Genomic DNA, 20378 nt, shown 5'->3' on the forward strand with positions numbered 1-20378 from the left:
GAATTTTTTAGCTGAAAGGGAAGGGAGTTATTTTTAAGAATTTTTGGATGGAGCGCTCGCGTAAATTAAGTAACGCTTTTTTTTTGCCATTTTTGACGAAGTAGACCCCTATCCTGAAGTATAGGAAATGATCTCGACGGTTTAGCATTTAAAAAACGAAACATTGAAGACAATTTTGAAACGATGCAGGTACTTACTCACAGGATACCTCGTCGCTGAATGCCACATAAAATGACTTAAATTCTCTTGTCTGTTGACAAATTCTTGGTGGAATTGATATGCTTCGGAAGGTTATTATGCCTACCATGTTAATTGTATAAGTTAGAAGCCAAGGGCGGTGTGAACGCATCGCTATGTAGTGAACTAACTATATTTCTCCAACACGTATGTAACACTATGTTTAGTACACTAAAAATTCGCGTGTGCCGTTTTTACGCAGTTGTGCCCAAATACATTGCATTTCAATGCAGCTGCAGTATCTACCAGAATGATACTTTAGGGCCGTCCCTATACATCTACGTAACGCACTCTTCCGGAAATTTTGACTCAAACCACTCAAGACAACTTTTCTGACAACCCCAACACAAATCGATCTATCGTCAACTCATTCAATCTACACAAACTGATTGCGGTGCGGACGCCCGGGTCGTAAGACGGTATGTTGGAGTTTTTTAGCCAATACGTGCGTTAAATTCAGCATAAAGCTGATATCTCACTACAGAGGAAAAAAGCTCACACACAAGCACAATATTTTCCCTCAAAGACCCTGGTAAAAATTGGCTATACGAGCTGTGTTTCAAAATACCATAGGAATTCTTATAGCCGACTAAAGAAGGCTATTGAAAATCATATAGCTGGCTGTAGAAAGCGGAGCAAATAATACAGCCGGGCTATACGAAGCTATAAAAAAGTATACAGTATACAGTCAAGTATACAGTCGGGCTATAGTTCCTATCGCCGGGCTTTACACTTTATCGCCATTGGCTATAAAAGGCTATAAGAAATTGTGTGCTTTGGAAATCATTAAGTTTGATACGGAACTACCTTAATATTTACAAAACACACATTATATTTTCCTTTAAAACATTTTTTTTTTTTTCATCAATTAAAATGAGATGGTCCATACAGAGTGTGCAAATATTTCAAAATCATGAGTTGAAAAACGCTGACTCCGCGAGATTAAATATTAGAGCCTAACACAAAGCGGAGCGGCGACGCATTGGCGCCTACAAACCCAACAGGGATACTTCACGCATTGCGCAAGCGCTCTCTGCCCGCCCGCCGCGCCGCAGCGGGTCACGGCGTCTGAAGCAACTATTTCACACCAGAGGTATTGCACAGCATTATAAGAAATTGAAGGCGCTCCAACATATTAAGAATGACAGGCATCCTTCAAAAGTACGGAGCTCTCCTCGCAAAATAAATCTAGATACTACGACACAAAAAGAGAGCGGTAGTCCAAAAACTAACTAAGTCCTAGTATCCGTATTTAGTAACGTTTAGCATAAACTTTATCATCTGGCTGTTGCTTAATCGCCATCGGCTATGAAAGGCTATAAGAAATTGTACAGCCGGCTACAGAAGCTATTGGAAATCTTACAGCCGGCTCTAGGTCTATAGTATTTTGGAACACACATTCTATTACCAATTTTTAGCAGGGGAGATACGCTGTTTGGTGCAACACTTGAAACAACCACCACACTACGCTGCACTGAGGATTGACCCAACAAGACCGAAACGCGTCTGCTAAGCAGTTGCCTTCCTGAATGGTTGTTCTTAGTGTTGCACCAAACAGCGTATCTCCTTGAGGGAAAATTGTGCTTGTGTGTGAGTTTTTTTCCTCTATAGTGAGATATCAGCTTTATGCTGAATTAAACGCACATTGGCTAAAAAAAACTTCAACATACCGTCATTCAATCTACCCTACCAACCCTCAATTACCAGCAGTAAACTAAAACATCCCCTAGACCTACCATAACACGTCTACCCTCTCATACCTCTTACAACTAAAATTACTCGCCTATTTTCTCAGCTCTCTTCCAAGACCGCGGTATCTTCCAGATAAAACGCCTCAAAATCATAAAAAAAAAACCTTTTCTGACGATTGTGCTGAATTGACCGCACATTGGCTAAAATACTTTAACATACCGTCATTTAATCTACCCTACCAACCCTCAATTACCAGCAGTAAACTAACACATCCCCTAGACCTACCATAACACGTCTACCCTCTCATACCTATTTTAACTGAAATTACTCGCCTATTTTCTCAGCTCTCTTCCAAGGCCGCGGTATGTTTCAGATAAAACGCCTCAAAATCATAAAAAAAAACCTTTTCTGACGATTGTGCTGGATTAAACACACATTGGCTAAAAAACTTTAACACACCGTCATTCAATCTACCCTACCAACCCTATCTTTCAAATAAAACGCCTCAAAAAAAAAAAAAAAAAAAAAACTTCTGACGATAAATCCCAAAATGCAGACCGGTGAGCCGGATTCCTGGCGACGCGGCATCCCCGCTGCCGGAGCCGGTTGCTGCCTCCTCGGGACCCGTGACGTCACAAAGTTCCCCATCCATCCCACACGGGCGCGGACCAATCAGCGCGGCGCCCTGCTCCGCTCCCAGTCCTGATCCCGAGGGCGCTGTTGCCGAATCGTGCATCGGAGCTCCGCTGGGCGTGTGTTGGCGATGGTCTTGGCCGTTCGACCCGGCAACCTCGGGGCTCTCCTGCCTCCGCCTGGACTGAGCTTCGCCTCGTGAGCCTCCAGTCGTTCTCGCGCAGTGCTTTCCTCGTGCCGCGATTTCCTCGCTTTTTCGAGTGCTTCCAACTCGAGTCGTCCGCACAAAGTTTCAAAGTTTCGTTATCGCAGAGTGTTCTCGTCGTTCTGACCCACCTGTTGAGCAATCTCTATGGGAGTCGCACGTTGAAGGGAGCGAGCTTTCGGTGAGTACGACCGCGTTTACATCCTCTTGGTTTTCATGTGTTTCGAGTAAAGTCGACTTATTTACATCGGGAAGAACTATGTTGCGCGCAAACCCTATGCCATGCTTGAGGAAAAACGCCGTATGAATCTTCCTCGTCCGGGGAACTACGAAATATGCCCTGATGGTCATGAGCACTACACTGAAAAAAAGACTGGTAGAATTTACCATTCCTTCGCGCTGTATTCCACGCTGCGTGAAGGAATGCGAATGGTAAATTCGTCCGGGGAACTACGAAATATGCCCTGATGGTCATGAGTACTACACTGAAAAAGAGATTGGTAGAATTTTCCATTCCTTCGCGCTGTATTTCACACTGCGTGAAGGAATTCGAACGGTAAATTCTACCAATCTTCAAGTTGATTCTGCCAGAGGAACGGTATCCTGTACCAGTATATAGTAGCGTTTACCTTTCTTCTAACAGAATTGACTCTGAATTAACGCTGTGTGAAATACAGCGTAAAGGAATGGTAACTTCTACCAATCTTTTTTTTTTCAGTGTACAGCCGTGTCAAGGAAAAACGCCATATGGGCCCTTCGGATGTTGCCACTGAAACAAGAATTATCTGAGAAACGTGTGAATATTTTCCTTCCAATTTGTCAGAGAATTCTATTCGCAGTTCGGTCTAAAGTACCTGCACATTTCAATGTAACTATGTATTACTTTTGCCGGCCATAATTGTTTCATCGGGGAAAAGTACACCAAATTCGAACCTTCACATAGCGTTTTTCCTCAGCACGGCAACGTTGTAAGTAGGGTAGAGTACAGCCCGTGTATTGTTTGTTCCAATCGCAGTATCTATTTCATTGGAAAGTGCGCTCATAGCGGAAAGTTTGAAAATCAACAGCTATAAGAGCTGAGGATAAAAAATATCGGACAAATGTCACATCAGAAAATGACTCTATTCAACTGGAATTTATGTGCTAACTGATGGGCCAATTGGACTACATTTTGCAATTTGGAACTATAAATTCTAGCCCGGTTTAAAAATAACGTATGTGCCAGTAGTTTCTCTAAGCACATACGTGTTTTTCCAGAAGAGGCAGAATTTATAGTTCCAAATTGCAAAATGCAGTCCAATTGATGATTGATGTGACGTTCGTCCAATCTTGTCTTTCTCCAGGGGCCGAATTTCGTCGGATTTTTCACACGGATTGCAACAGCAATCAATGAGTTCAAACCGCACCACCGGCCAATCAGAAGCGCTAAGCCGGACTTAAGTGCAGTCTCGAGTCCCGTCCTAAGTATATCTAAGCACGGTGGAAGGACCGACAAATTCGGCCCCAGCGCTAATATAGTTTTAGTTTTCGGCTTAAAGCTTGAATCTCAAGACGTACTGTAAAACTATCGTGACCACTGAAAGAGTTTTTTACGGAACGACTTTAACAGAAACGAACCATAGTCTCATTTTGAAAAAAATAAAGTCTAGAGTAGTTTTGAATGCTACTTTAGTCGCGCTTTGTCTCCTGTCGTAAATTCAAAGCCGAGAGAAAATATTTTGACCTCCATTACTCTTTGTTTTAAACATTAAGTTTTATGGATGAATGAAACCTCTAACTTCTCTTCCTCGTTTCAACTTACAAAGATGCGACTTCCTGCGTTGCATGAGACAATTTTTATTCGCAGGCTGTTGGTCTGTTGAACTCATCGACATTTGGACGTATTTCTATCAAAGGGAACTATGTGCATCATGACGTGAGCCCTGTTATGCACATATTCTTATGGGTCTCAGGGCTCATGTCCTAATGCACATAGTTCCCTTTGATAGAAATACGTCCATTTGTCTCATGAAACAACGTAACTACATCGTAATGTTGCGAAATTTCCCCTGGCAAATGGAATTTTTTCCCGAAGAATCATGAACATTTCTAACTGAAAATTTCACTGATTTTTCCTCTGATCTCATGCCAAAATTAGGAACATTTTGGACGAAAACTGTACAGGTACATTCTTGTACAAAAATTTTGGATTGCAACCTTGGAATGGGATTACGTCCCCTCGTTAGGCAAACAACGTCATGAGACACATGGCAGCTGGAGTCCAATTTCAGGCGTTATGGTAGCATGAAAACCACGTTAGGTACATCAGGAATATCTTTAACAATCACTTTGAAACTCACAGTTGGACGTATTTATGCTGAAAGGAACTATGTGCATAGATCTTGCGTGAGACGTAGTTCCTTTCGGCATAAATGCGTTCAGTTAACGTTTTCCGTATCGGGCATTTTTAAATCTGCTGTTTTCGCGAGCACACTACTCTTTTGGTTGCCGGCAATCAGTTTCACCCAGAGAGAGATGGAGCGATGAAAAAGCAGGGCCAGAGCCATCGGCGTGGCGTGAATGATCGATCATCGATTTATCTCCATTTGGACTACATTTTGCAATTTGGAACTATAAATTCTGACCTGGTTTAAAAACAACGTATGTGCCATTAGTTTCCCTTTGCACAAAAGTGTTTTTTCAGATGAGCTAGAATTTATAGTTCCGAATTGCAAAATGCAGTCCATTTGAAGCTATGGCGATGAATCAATTATTCAGGTGTTCGTTGCGAGCACCCTGTTTATCGATCCTTTTCCGTAGGTTTAAATGGCAGATCATTCGATTTATCGCAAAGCACGCCACGCTACTGGCCAGAGCCGGACTGGCCCACCTGTCACTCCAGAAACATAAAATGCGCTGAAATCGCTCATTTTCCTTGCATGTTTATTTAGGACCCGGTTTTTTATTCGCTAAAAAATAAAATCGCAGAATGAAAAATCCCTAAAAAGTCAGGTTTTACGAGCCCATTTCTCTACTTCTAATTGGACAGCTTTTTTTTTTTTTAAATTTTTACCCAGAAACAAATTCAATAATGCGCGTCGACGACCAGACCACCCGTGCTGTTCTCGAAATTAGCGTGGGCTGGTTTTTTACGGATTAACGCGCTATTGCTGCAAGTGGAGTGCCGAGGAGGAAAGATTTTCGGTGACTGATTCCAAAAATCACTGCGCTTTAAGGATTAAAGTGTAGCGACTTACGCCCACGAAGTCGCTTTGAGCAGCGGCGAGGCTTGAATGATCAATTATCGATATTTCTCCCATTTGAAACCGTAGTAAATAAGGATTGATTATTAAAGTGTTCGTTGCGAGCACCTTTTTGTTTATCAAAATCGATCCTTTTTCATAGGTGTAAATGGCAGATCAATCGATGTATCGCAAAGCACGCCCCGCCATTGAGACTTTCCTTCTGTTGACTAGAGGCCATGATGGTGTCAAAACTGCGTCTTACTTACTGATCGATCTCCACATATTCGTATGATCTCCACTCGCTCGTATATTTGGTCTGTGTTCACCGATTGGACTTCATTTTGCAATTGGGAACCACGGCTCATTTTAGAAACAATTTATGTGCCATTAGTTTCTCCAAGGAGATGAGTGATTTTATGTATGAGTTCAAAATAATGGTTCCGTATTGCAAAATGCAGTCCAATTATCTAAAAGCATCTTTTGAGGCGGAAAAATGGAAAGCAGCTAGGACGACCGACTGTCAGCCTGAAATCAAAGCTCATTTTTGCATTACAGCGTGGCTACATTGTAGTATCAACAGTAGTATTAATTCTTGAATAACATCAGCTTCTTCAAATTCTGCCTCTTTTAGTAAAAAAAAGACGCATCAAAGTTGTTTTTTACCGAAGAACTTCAAAGTGGTAACACTTTCTAAAGGGCACATTTTCAATTTACTTTTTAAAGCGATACTCGGTCAGAAAAAGACGGGCGGGGTTTTTTATGCTACTATCTCCGACAACAGAAGCCACACATTCAAATGATATTAAGTGTAACGCTTTGATACAACTATTCGCACTCTATGGACGCGCGTGTTGCATGTGGAAAAATTGAAGGCGCTCCAGTCACTCCAGTCCACGAGGAACATACATTTACTTACAGCATCCGCCGCGCCATTTCCGAGTCCTAAGAGCTCCATGAAGCTCAAGATAGAGTAGAGTCCCTTTATACTGAGAGTCAAGACAATGAGAATCCATTTCTGATTGGTTCCTGTATTTTAGACCCTCAGAGTGTCACAAACGGGAATAAAGATTACATTTTCACCGATTGCAAAAATTATGATCTGAAATGGACCAGGGAATTATGGGTTCGGCAAGAAACAAACGGAATGAGAGAAGTAACGGAGAGAGGAATTTGAGAATGGACTGATCAAAGATTACGGAAAACGTTCAATTTCTGTAATCTTTATTCCCGTTTGTGACTCCATGTGGGGGTGTTGTCTTGACTCTCAGTATAAAGGGACCCTAAGATAGAGGAGCGAATAAACACTCATATCCACACGGCAATACTCTATCAAAGTACTCTAATTTGACGTTCAGAGGCAAGATTCCTCGCGGTTTTGACGTAATCCATGGCTGCATTTCAGGTTGCTGCATCACGAGTTCAAGCACCCGCACCATCAGCGTGGTATTGACCTTAGCGCCGCGCGTAACGAGTGAAAGAAAAAATGCAAATTAGGAGGATGAAACCGAGAGTGAGCTGAGCGACGACCCCTCGCGCGTCCCATAAATCTCGGCTCATTCACGTGCCGGGATTCGAACCCGCGACTTCTTGGCTGTTGGCCAGGCTCCTTCACCGTAGCGCCGAGCTAATGCTATGAGCGGATTATCGCCGGATTCGAGGTTACTGGATCGACGGCGCTGAGAAATGCCGTGCCGCATTCCACGTTCGCTACCATACGAAAACGATGCATATTGACGCTCTCATTGGTAAAATAAGCGACAAATCGTCGTTTTCGGGACTAAGAAACGTAACTCTACCGTGCTAAGGAAAAACGCCGTATGAACATTTAAGAGTTGTCAAATTGCCCTTGATATAACGTGTATTTTTGACGACATTCATGCATACACGTATTTTTCCTCGAAATTTTCAGATATTTCAGATAAAATTGTCTGAAAATGTTAGAAAACAATAAGCGTCATTTTCTCTGTAAATTTGGTTTTTATCGTCCTGTCTACCTTTGTCCATGATTGTCCTGTAAAATTTTTTCAGTCGCGCTGATTTCAAAACTAATAAATTCAAATCGATCTCATCCAGTATACGAAATACTCGCTTTCTCCAATCAATGCTTATCCAGAGTGTAACCTTGACATTCGGTAAATGGTCAATAATCAGAAGCCTTATCGAATTGCATAATGCATGATCAACTAAAACAAAACGAGTAATAGTCTAAAAATACAGTCGCAACAGTAGCACTTTCCTCAGAACCTGTTTCGTGTACACCCTATGTTCTACTGAGCATTTGTTCAAGACGAAAATCATACATGTCTTCGCCCTATTTTCTTTTGTGAACTGATTCCTTTCCCGTGCGTAACATAAGAATTCAATATACTAGAAGTAAGAAACTTTTACTTCCTGCACGAGTTGAAATTAACCGAGAAGTGGTGTGTTCTTTCAGTCTACTAAAACCGAAGTGTTCTATCAAACTATGACGTACAAAACATATATTTCGGGTAAATATTTCCACAGAAAGTCAAATTACTTTTAGTCTCATTTTTTGTTTTTTAGCAGGCACTTTGTTTAGGCAGAGTAACAGTCCTTCCGCAATTTTTCTACGTATTGATTTATGATTGAAGAATGAATATAGTTTAAATGGTCTACATAATCGCCGGCTACACACTTATTTGCTTGATTTAGGAATCGACGATTAGTGTGTTTTGGACTTCTTTTTTTCTCGGAAGTCATCTACTTTTGACCTCCTCAGTATTTGAAGATGACAACAATATACTAAAATAGCCCGAATAATTTAACTTTAAATCACAATACAGACGGGTAACCAAGGCTAAAAAAACAACAAAACATAAAGCCTGGGACTTTTCGGAATAGTTTCAACCCCCTTCTCGACCAGGAATCAAAATATATAACAAGTTATAAAGATCAAAATATATTGACCCCCATTTAGTGATAACAAAATGAGTAAGAAATGTAATGAGTGTTAAAATTGTTTCTCGTTATCACTAAATGAGAGTCTAGGTATTGTGATTTATGTAATTTTTTACATGTTTTCGTCTCCTGGTCGAGGAGGAGGTTGAAACCGTCCCGAAACGTCCCAGGTTTTATATTTCGTAGTTTTTTAGCCTAGGCAACTCGTTTTTCTTGTGTTTTTTAGTTACTTTGAGATGCCAATAGCATGAACATGCTTACCTCCGGAGCATACTCGGCTTCTAGCTCGATTTGTACATCATCACTGTGTCTTTAATAGCTCAGTCAGCCAAATTTGGCATTTAAATGTACTTACCTCCGGATTTTTTTGTGTTATCAATTTTTTTTTCTACTTTTTAATCTAGCGCAGATTGCATCATTTCTCTGTTGTTGAAATGTGACTCTCTTGAGGACGTACCTGGTAGCCGCTAGAGCACCTTTATAGGGAGAGTACGGACAACTCGATTTACGTAGCTCTCAGGGCCCAAAAGGGCGACAACGTGGAAAACGGAAATCACTAGAAAAGTGCCGCTGCCAACCTATGCATTTGGAAGATCACTCAATATGGCCGACAGCGCATTACAAACATGCGTCTTTCAGGATTAAAACTTTGAAACTGAGAAAATGTAAGCGAAATCGAAGTTTTTATACGTGCTTTTATAATGTTTGATCAGTGCAAATAGTTGAAATGTGAAAATTAGCACCACTCACTGGAAAAAAAACACATTGGATCTAGAGTCCAGACTCTTGAAAACATTGACAAGAAAAAATACTCTTGATTCAATCGGATTTTTGCTTGAATCAAAACGAAATCCGCTTAAATTAAGAGGCTTGGTTCTTGATTTAAGCTAGATTCTGATTGAATCAAGAGTACTTTTTCTTGTCGATGTTTTCAAGAGTCTGGACTCTAGATCCAATGTGTTTTTTTTCCAGTGCTGGATGATTCGCGGGTACATAGGTTGACTCCCCTATGAGCCCCAAGAGCTACATGACCTGATCAAACCTAATTTTTGAGTCGTCCATAAACCCTATGAAGGTGCTCTAGTAGTCGCGTCCGAATGACCGTTTAGTTTGTTTGGACCCAGTGGTTGGAAGCTGGGAACTCGGAAGGAAGGCGAAGGACGGCCCGGGCCCACCTCGGATGGGCTGTCCAAGGACTTGCGACTCGACAATGGCGAGTATCATGAGCGGATTGAGCAGTCCGCCAAATATGGGCCGAGCTTCGGAATGCAGCACCGTCCGCCACCGTCCGGAACCCGCATCTGGGTCCAATCCTACGCCGCCGGATTCTCATTCCTACTATTCGCTTTTCCTCGCTTAATAGCACGTATTTCTGGTAAACGGAACCATAGGCGAGTCGGAAAGATGGGGTGTGCTCTAGAAAAATGCATGAGAAACCATGCTAAATTTTTTTTTAAAAATTTCCAGGGAAGGGCCCTTGGGCCCTCCGCTTCTCACAACCCCCCAGCCCCCCGCAATCACAGACGGAATCAATTTTTCTTTTGCCCCAGCGGCAAATACGTGTATCCGAGCCTGCATCTACTTTCGGGCTAAATAGACATACTGTCCGCGTTCCGGGCTCAGAGACCGAAAGTTACGGATGATGAAGCTCAAAGTATTTTAAGAGTAATTTCCGTGATCATATACGTATAAATTTGGCAATTTTGAGCTCGAAGCCTTCACGTACAGAGCGGACTTGGATTGGCCGAATGCCGAATACCAGGCGTCCTGATTTCCCGCCAGTTTGCCCGATCATCGAAAATCCCACACGTTTTCCCGTAGAAATCCGTAAATAATTTGGTAATTGCGTGTGGAACTCTGCAACACTGCAAGGAGAAAAGCTCTTGTAAAGCCCAGAGAAAGGGCTTGTGTCCGCCGTTGATTTAAATGTTATTTTTCAGCCTCTTTTGACAACACTGGTTTCCTTCAAGCAACACGCTAGCGCGTGGGAGCCCTCTAAATCCTCTCTGTGGAAGACGAAATAGGCAGTGGCGTGGCGTGCTTTGCGATAAATCGATTGATTCACCATTCAAACCTATGAAAAAATATCGATTATCAGGGTGTTCGCAGCGAACACCTTAGTAATCGATTCTTTACTATAGCTTCAAATGGCGATATATCGATAATCGATCCTTCACGCCACGCCACTGGAAATAGGGTAACGGACAACCTGTCACAATCTTGAGGTCAACCGATCTTGTTTGCCTGCAGCTTCCGATTAACCAAATCCGTAATCACCCGCTCAGTGTTCAATACTTAAACAGTTTCATCGGATTTCATCTGGAATTTTAGAACAACCTTAATCACCACTAATTTTGACAATATTTGACCGCTTATGTAAGGCTTAACATTGAACGATGTGAAAGAAGCCATTCAAAGAAGGCATCTTAAAAGTTTTTTTTTTTTTTTTTTTAAAGTTTTTATTTTGTAAACTTCCAAAGGAATTATATACAATATCTTTACAATAAGGTAAATCAGTATACAGGAAACAACAGAGAAGTTTCTTACTTCTTGAATGAGAAGGTAACTAAGGTGAGTAAAAGTAGCAAACTACCACTAAATAGCCCTCCCTGTCCCTAATAATCACATTAACACATATAAATGAGTATAAAACTCATTATTACAGATAGAAAATTTATAGGTACATAGAGGAATTAAAAATACAAGTCTAATCGAGGAGATCTTAAAAGTGATCTCAAAAGAGAACCGCGGAAAGTATCATGGTGTCATTCTTCTGCACAAAATATTTTAAAAGCAACACATGTAGGTGCTTTTAGGGCGTCTGAAGTAAACAAGTTTAAGAGGCGGTAATATAAAGATCACCATAAATTTCGTAAGGCTCTTGCATTTTGTAAGTATCATCTTGGCGTTAAGTTTTCCTAAAATACTGTCTCTATGTTGGCTCATTTTCATTTCTCTGTATTTACTTTTAAATTGAAAAAAATACATTTGTCATGTTCCATTCAGATTTTTAGAATTCTATTCTGAATCAAGGAAACCAAAAATTTAACATAAACACGCAACCCAAATAAGTAGAATTTCCAGATTTTATAACAAGTTACCCATAAAAATCTGTAAAACTTTTTAAAAGCTACGATTGGATACCCTACTATTAGAATAATTTCTACCAAATTAGGAAGGTTGTTATCTTAAGTGCAGGCAATTTAAGGCGCTCCGTCTGTTTCAATGGCTATAGGTCTGGACGCAACTATTCGTGTCCTCGGGATGCCCGTGGTGCATGCAAAAAATTGCAGGCGCTTCGTTTTTCTCAGCTACAATGTGTGACTGCGGTTGTAGTCCTCAAGGTTTTTCTACGTTTCATTCACAATCGTTGTTTACCGTGGAATCCTCAGAATTTGAATGAGCTGTGTTGCATTACAGCACTGTTGTCATATGTTGCAAATCTACCGCCAAAAATATTTCCGCGAAGGCATCGCAAACGTCAAAACCACTAATTACTTCTATAAATTTCCGCAATTTTGGTAACACTGCTGATGCAATACCACTCATTCGAACTCCGCGGATTCCATAGTAAACAACTATTGAAAAAGGAATGTAGAAAACCCTCGAGGATTAACAACCGCAGTTACACATTTTCCCCGAGGAAATCAGAGCGCCTGCAATTTTTTGGTATGCAACCCGGACATCCTGAGAACACGAATTGTTGCATCCAGACCTAGTCATTTAAACAGACGAAGCGCCTTAAATTGCCTGCACTTAGGATAACAATATTTTAATCAATCATTGCACTTATTTGTCGCGGTTAGTATGTAATCAAATTCAAAAAACCTAATTTTGTAAAATTGATAATAAATATATAAAGAAAATTGAGACTCATCACTTCACAGGAAATTACTTACCTGACTTTACGTTAGGCTTTGAAAAATGCTTTAGAAGCGTCTGTATTGTTCTGCGTTTAAAACACGGACATTCCAAGAACACGATTGGTTGCGTCCAGACCTAGCCACTAAAAAAACCGGAGCGATTTCAATTTTTAGTGTATTATCTGAGAGAAATACACTTTTTTTCGCTTGTGATAATTAAATGTGTCATTCATTGCATTCGTATGTCGTCGTTGCTTAAAAATAGGGAGATTTAAGTATTTAATCAAATTGAAAAAGAGAGAGAAATGATTCTAACTAAATCAGGATGTATACGCATCAGGAAATGTGAGAAAACTCGGGAAATTTGAGGGCACTTGGAAATATGCGAGGAAATTCAGGGAATTTGAGACGGACTCAAATAATCGAACGAGAAAACCATTCTTCAACTGTTCACGACCGTAATTGGCATGTGGCGGAAAATGTGCCGATGCAACTGGAGTCAAGTATTTTTAAAAAAGCCGACAATATTGGGTAATGTTTTCAGCCTTTGACAATTTGGATAAAAACTCGCGCTCTCTAGTCGGTACCGGGCGCCGATCGGTGTGAATACAATTCTTCGTGCCACATCTAATCATTCTAAAACATTCATCTGAAACATTCTAAGGTCTGGGCATTTTACGTTACGCGTGCATACTCCTAGAGAGGGCGACTATTACAATTTGAAAGATGCATCTGTTGCATATGCCGTGAGATGAAGGCGAATTATGCCTCCAGCCAGAGAAGTAATCATCCGACTCCATTCTCGTTCGTCTAACGCGAAGAGGTCTGCCGTAAACAGACCGGTTCTCAACGTTCGTCACTATTGGAACCATTCTTTTGGCCACAGAAATCACGGAATCATCTGAGATTTTTTTTCTTTTTTTCTCAAAAAAGTGCTGTAGACGTCCTGAAAGCTTCAAGGAAAAATATGCGTAACTTTTCTTACAAATAAGGATTCGAGTGGAGATAGTTTGTCACTATTGAAGTCTTTGCACGGTTGCAAGCTCTCTTTAAGATCTTTTAGATGAAACAATAAAACAATTTCGTGCAAATTCTCCCTCAAAAACAATTCAGCTCTGTGTTTCTGAAAATTCTGAGGAAAAATATTCGCAACTTTCCTCACAAATGAGTGTTTGATGTAAGATAATAATATGGGAAAATTCAAGTTTCGGCACGGGGGTTTTCCTCAGCACGGCAGCCGGCAGCGCTGTTGAAACAAAAGGCGTGGTCCTTTCAGCGCGGCCGAGGCAATTTAATCACGTCGCACAGTGGATCGAGTCGATCATGAGGTCGGACATGAAATTTTTAACTGAAACTGCAAATTTTTATGATTCATTCGTCAAATTTTGAATTTTAAGGGCTGCCACCGGGAGGAAATTTCACGAGGAAACCAATGGAACCACTTCTAAAACCTCAAAGTTTTGTATGCACGGAGTTATTAGCTTTTAGAGTTTCCAAATGGAGATGTTGCATGTGCGAGGAATTTGCAATTTGACTGTTGATTCTTATGTAAAAGTTCGCGAGAAACACGATGGCCCCACTGGTTTTCTCTGAGATCAACTCCCAAGCTCAAAAAAAGCTCTCAAATTGAGACCAAAATGGAGGAGATATCCCACCCTACCCTCAGAGTCCACCTCTACATCAAGACAAACTCTTTATGCAAAGATAGGGAACAAATACATTATCAGGGTTGCCGTGTTTTCAGTTTTGGAGTCCCCAAATAAAGTGGCAGCCCTGTCAATGTATTTGCTCCCTAATATTTGCATGGAGAGTTTGTTTTGATGTAGAGGTGGACTCTCAGGGTAGGGTGGGATATCCCCTCCATTTTGGCCTCAACTTGAGCTTTTTTTGAGTTTGGGAGTTGATTTCAGAGAAAACCAGTGGCCACATCGTGTTTCTCGCGGACTTTTACATAAGAATCAACAGTCAAATCGCAAATTCCTCACACATGTAACATCTCCATTGTGTCCGACTTCTACCATTAACTCGATCCACCGTGCGTCTCGTCGATGAGATGAAGCGTTCTCTTGTTTTGGAGCCCGGCGAGGGAGGCGAGGGCAGGCTCCGACGATAAATTCGTCGCTTGGCTGACATAAGAGCGTAACTACACTTAGAGATGAACCCGGAAAAGCATTGAGTTTAATGGACGACAGGGCCTATCGCGAAATGCAGTTATGCCTTTATGTCAGGAGGGCGACGAATTGACCCGTGATTAAAACGATTTCCTTGCGTGTCTCTACGGGGGTTTTTTGCGCGTCACTATTCGCTAATCGGAGCGGAAATCGGGAACTTGCGCTTTTAGCACCGACTACTCTCTTTATGGCACCGTCGCGTCGTAGTCGTAACTCGGATTACTTTCTTTCGGCGAGTTGTTACTCCTCCAATCCTTTGTATTTCCGTTAAAGAGTAATGCGTACACTATAGTGCCTTAAGTTTTCTGCTTTTTAGCAAAGTTTATGAAGTTTATACAGTCAGCTTTAACTGTAACGTAAGCCTGTTGATAACTTAGTTCCAGGGTTGCCACAGTCAGGGAAAACCGGGAAATGTCAGGGAAAATGACGAAAAAGTCAGGGGAAATTTGCTAAATCGCCTGCATTTGCTTTCTAGAATGGGTTTGAGGTTTTGAACAACAAATTTTGCCTGAAAACTATTTTCAATTATGTCTTCTTAATCATCCGCCACATCTTCAATTGTCAGGGAAATTCACCAAAATGTGTCAGGGAAATCAGGAGAATGTCTGGGAATTTCATTTTCTAAATTTTGTGGCGACCCTGTAGTTCACTTTCAGGGTTACCGGCGGTTTGGAAAACCGAGAAAATCAGGAAAAGTCAGGGCATTTGTGACGGTAGGGAAGAGCCAGGGAAAGCCAGAGAATTCATGGAAAAAATCAGGGAATTTCTGACACATGTATTGTAGGTATATACTAATCACTAGAACATATTACTGATCTTCCAACTTTTTACCCTCTCTGGTCATTTGTAATGAGTGCCATATTTTAATGGCTGCATAACGTTTGCGCACACTTTTCTTACCGATAACGTTTGCGCACGCTTTTCACGAATATCATTTGCGCACACTTTTTACCGATAACGTTTGCGCACACTGCACTATTTGGCAACGCTTCAATGATGCGTCAGTAGTATCGCTTCGTGATAAGACAATTCAACGAACGGATAATTTATAAACGGACGAGGGGAAATTTTCGTTTAAATAAATTCCAATAAGCAATCAATAAGTAAATGAATAAATAAGTTAATAAGAAGAAAATAGAAAATGAAGAAAGTTAAGAAAATAAGGTATATGGTTATTCACAGATTTTTCGCTGTTACTTCAGCTAAAAATCACCGGAATCATCTTCAGCGCAAGGACGGGTTTTAGGGCTGTTTTTAGGGCAGGTTGCATTTGAAGAGCAAGTTTCATCAGCACCATTTGCAGAAATGGATTCATCAGGCTCGTCTGCATTGAAAGAGTCATTTACAGCCTCCGGGTTATTTTCTTCGTCTGAATCATTTTTGTCGGTTGTTCTGACCACGGCGAACGACCGATGACTGGGTCACTAATTGCCAGACAATGCATTGCAAGAAAATTTCTTATCATGAAGCGATACTATGACCGCCCGGATCAAAACAAACTCCGGTTTTCGGGTGACACGCGTGGCATCATTGCAACGTTGCCAAATAGTGCAGTGTGCGCAAACGTTATCGGTAAAAAGTGTGCGCAAATGATATTCGTGAAAAGCGTGCGCAAACGTTATCGGTAAGAAAAGTGTGCGCAAACGTTATGCACCGATTTTAATAAGGTACTGAACGCCTTTTTCCAAAATTTAATATCCCTAAACGAGGAAATTGTGTCCTAAGTTTAGCGGAAGCTAATGGTTAAAAAAAAAGTGAATATTATGTTCAAAGGTCAGAGAAAGTTAGGGAATTAGGAAATTTTTGAGTCAGGGAAAGACAGGGAATTTAAAGCTGGGAAAATTATGGCAACCCTGAACTTCCTTAGTTTCGTGCTTTATCGGTCATGGCCGATAGTAAAAGTCAATGTGCTAGCAATATTTTACAATAACAGTAAAATGCTCTGCCGCACCATTTGAGGAAAAACACTGTATGAACCTTCGAATTTTGCCAAATTTTCCCCGTTTTCATAGTTTAGGTTGGCAGAATCTGCTCGTGCTGGTTCCCCAGCAAGAGGTCCAGTTACACGATCAATTTGATGGCTCAATTTGATCGTGTAACTGGACCTAAGGAGACGAAAACCACAAATTTTGGTACGGTGATTGCAAAAGCACGGTCATACCACCTTGATCCTAGAAAAGGGAAATAGGAACAACTTTGAAAGAAGATAGGACACTTAGTTTGAAAAAAATGGAGATTAAGGTGGAAAATTCTGCGTAAAACACCGACTGTTTTGACACGTTAATCAACCGTAAGAAAGCAACAGTGGAAGGTGATGAATCCCTATTGTTTCGCTACTAATCAGCGTGGCCATCTTTATGTCGCGTCGTCAGATTTCACTAAAATCCGTCGGTATTTTCTCCTCTCTAAAGCAACCGATCCTTTATGTCCGTTTCTGCAGCACATATTTTCCAAAATTTGATGCACATCTTTCTTCGGGCAAAGATTACTTTTTGAGGTTCCAAGACAAAGGCAGGAGTAAAAACAATAAAATCTGAAAGAAAAATGTCTTTCTCCTTGTCGCTCATCATTCGTCGGTGAGTAGATTTAAGTAAACGCAAGTATTACTTTTCAAACATCGCCGAAAGTTATCATACATTAGACGTTCATGATCGAAATCTCCTTGATATTTTGTCGCCAGCAGTGGCGTGGCATGCTTTGTGATGTATCGATTGATCCGTCATTTAAACCTACGAAAAAGGATCGATAAGCAGGGTGTTCGCATACTTTGTGATGTATCGATTGATCTGTCATTTAAACCTACGAAAAAGGATCGATTTACAGGGTGTTCGCAACGACCCCTTAATGATCGATTCTTCACCATAGTTTCAAATGGGGATATATCGATAATCGATTATTCACGCCTCGCCATCGGTCTCCGGAGGTTCATGGGTCGGATCGTGCGCGGCAGCTCAAAGTCTTTTTAGAATTCCGTTTATGATACGAATATTAATGATGTCCGAACTATTAGCGGCGTTATTCTCTGTCCCTCAATGGGGGATAGTGGGATAGCTCATTTTTCCTCTCAATCTATCCCTCTCCGTTTCACAGTGTGACCGCGGACATCACGACTTTGAACCGCGTCCACGATCCTTGCCGCGGTGGATGCGATTTTTGGATTCCGCATGTCCAAGACATGGAAAGAATGTCGCTGTTGTCGCCGTGATAGTTGGTTGTATATTTTTCGAAATTACTTGGGTTTCAGCTACTTGAAAAATCATAGCATGAATTCAATCGACGAGTCCACTGCATGAATATATCAAGTGATACGTTTGTACTTTCAAGAAATACCAGGTAGAAGTCGTAAAATTAAGGAAAATTCCACGACAGAAATGGTCTTTTAATTCTGATACCGTGGCGAAAAATTAATTTTTTTCTCTACTCGCTAAACGCCGCGTTCTTGCATCTCATTGTCAGATAGAGCGTAGGCGTTGATGCAACTTAACGCCTGGATACAACTATTCGTGCTTAACGGATGTCCTTGTTGCATATTGCAAAAAAATGAAGGCGCTCAGCCTTCCCTCGCGCTCACAGTTTAGTAAAGCGTGGAGAATCGCGAGGGTTGGATCTTGTCACGTCGAGAGCTCAAAAAATGGCGGACTCAGTAAGTAAATGTAAACACAAAAGGGCTTTAAAATGTAGTTTTATTCGCATATCGCAACGAGAACTTTACTCAAATGCATTGTTACGACGTATTTACTGAGGTTCACGGCTAATCGTGTACTATTTTTGAGAAAAATCATCTCGGATATAGTATAGTTGGCAGCAAGTGGGGTTGTTGATAACCGTCAAAGGTTGGCAATGGCCCTCCTCCCATCCTCCCAAACCAAAACAACAACAGAGCGCCGCCCTTTTTGGGCCCTAAGTCCTCCATGGGGCCCAGTGCTCATAATATCCCTACAAAGGTACCCTACTAGCACTGAAATTTGCGTGAAATTTCAAAATTTTGCACGTTTCCTAATGATTATTTGGACGTATTTCTACCAAACAGACCTATGTGGAGGTGAGAAATATGGGGTGTGCTCGTCGAAGCTGCATAAGAAGCAATGTAAAAGTGGGCGTGATTCCTTTTGAAGAATTGGAAAAGCGGGATTTTACATTCTATCAAACAGACGTATGTGCCAACTGAATGCGGAACTCATGAGCCCCGGGCATGGCAAGAGAGCATTGTAGACAGGGCTCATGAGTCAAAGCGCCCCGAGGACGATCCCCCGAGGCTCCCCCGCTTTTTCATTGCCGCTGACGTCACTGGCGCTTTATTATTCTCATTCACTCTTACGGCCAGAGAACTAACGAGCACACCCCATATTTCTCACCTTCACATAGGTCTGTTTGGTAGAAATACGTCCATTTATGTGTGCTTTAGGCGAGAAAATTTATGGGGTACACTTCTGTACCTAGCAGCATTTTAGCTTTAAACGAGACCAAGAAAACGAAAATCGGACACGTAGGTTCCAAGATACAGCAAGCTGAAAAAACGCTTGGCGGCCATCTTGGTTCCTGCATGCACGGACCCCAGAGTAGAGTGCTTCTTATGACCATGAAAATGATCCCTGGAAACGACAATTGGACGTATTTCTATCAAACGGAACTAAGCGCCATGGAAAAGCATTGCGAGTATAGTACGGAATAAGCCGGACGCCCGATTCCGCCGCCAATCCAAGCCCCCCTCTACCTTTCTCACCCTATGGCGCTTAGGTACGTTTGATAGAAATACGTCCAATTTCCAATGAAAAACTGTAGGGTTTTTTTGTGTACTCCGTCGACTATACCATGGCCTAGCTTAGTTTATTGAATTAATCGTATTTCTGGGAGGGATCTGGCAATGGCGCTTGTCTCTGGCGGCGCGGCGATTGGCGACGCGCGGCGGTGCATCGGCGGACCACTAATTTGTGTAGCCCCTGCACCCCCGCCTCGCGCGGCGCGCACCCCCTCTCACCTGGCCCCGGGGACCCGCGATCCGCGATCGTGGCGGTGTGGCGTGGTAATGACATTGTTCAATGGCCACTCAGGCCACGCTCCGTGATTCCGCGTCTTCCAGTTCGCCTCATCTCCTCCTCATCTGCCTCTGCTCCGGTCCTCGCCGTTCATGACCGTGCCATCTCCTCATCTTATTCTCTTCTAGTACGATGGCTTAGCGCCAAAAAAGGGCCAAATGCTGCAAATCGTGATTCAGTTTTGCCACTTTGGGAGATCGAACTAGATGATATTTTAAGCGTTTTGAGTCGAAGAGGCATTTCCAAAATTGTGGCAGATCCAAGATGGCGGCCATTCAAAATGGCGGCCGGCGCGTACTTTGAGCCGTTCTAAATCATGACCCGCTCAACCGATTTTAATTTTCTTTTTTTTGCTTGATAGATAATTATAAGGTAAACATAACTAAAGCACAAAATTT

At 41.7% G+C, this 20378-nt stretch overlaps 2 protein-coding genes across 3 annotated transcripts in view; both read left to right on the forward strand.

The window, feature by feature from the left end:
- The window catches only part of LOC109038492 (paxillin), a 120770-nt gene that overhangs the window by 32828 nt on the left and 67564 nt on the right, over positions 1-20378 (forward strand). The window lies entirely within an intron of this gene.
- LOC109038569 (uncharacterized isomerase PA3578) overlaps positions 2816-20378 on the forward strand; it is a 32798-nt gene continuing 15235 nt past the window's right edge. The window contains exon 1 of the mRNA XM_019053674.2: positions 2816-2948. The gene's annotated coding sequence lies outside the window, so the exon portion shown is untranslated. The remainder of the gene's footprint in view (positions 2949-20378) is intronic.

Source organism: Bemisia tabaci, chromosome 1 (assembly GCF_918797505.1).
Source record: "Bemisia tabaci chromosome 1, PGI_BMITA_v3".
Classification (NCBI taxonomy): Eukaryota; Metazoa; Arthropoda; class Insecta; order Hemiptera; family Aleyrodidae; genus Bemisia; species Bemisia tabaci.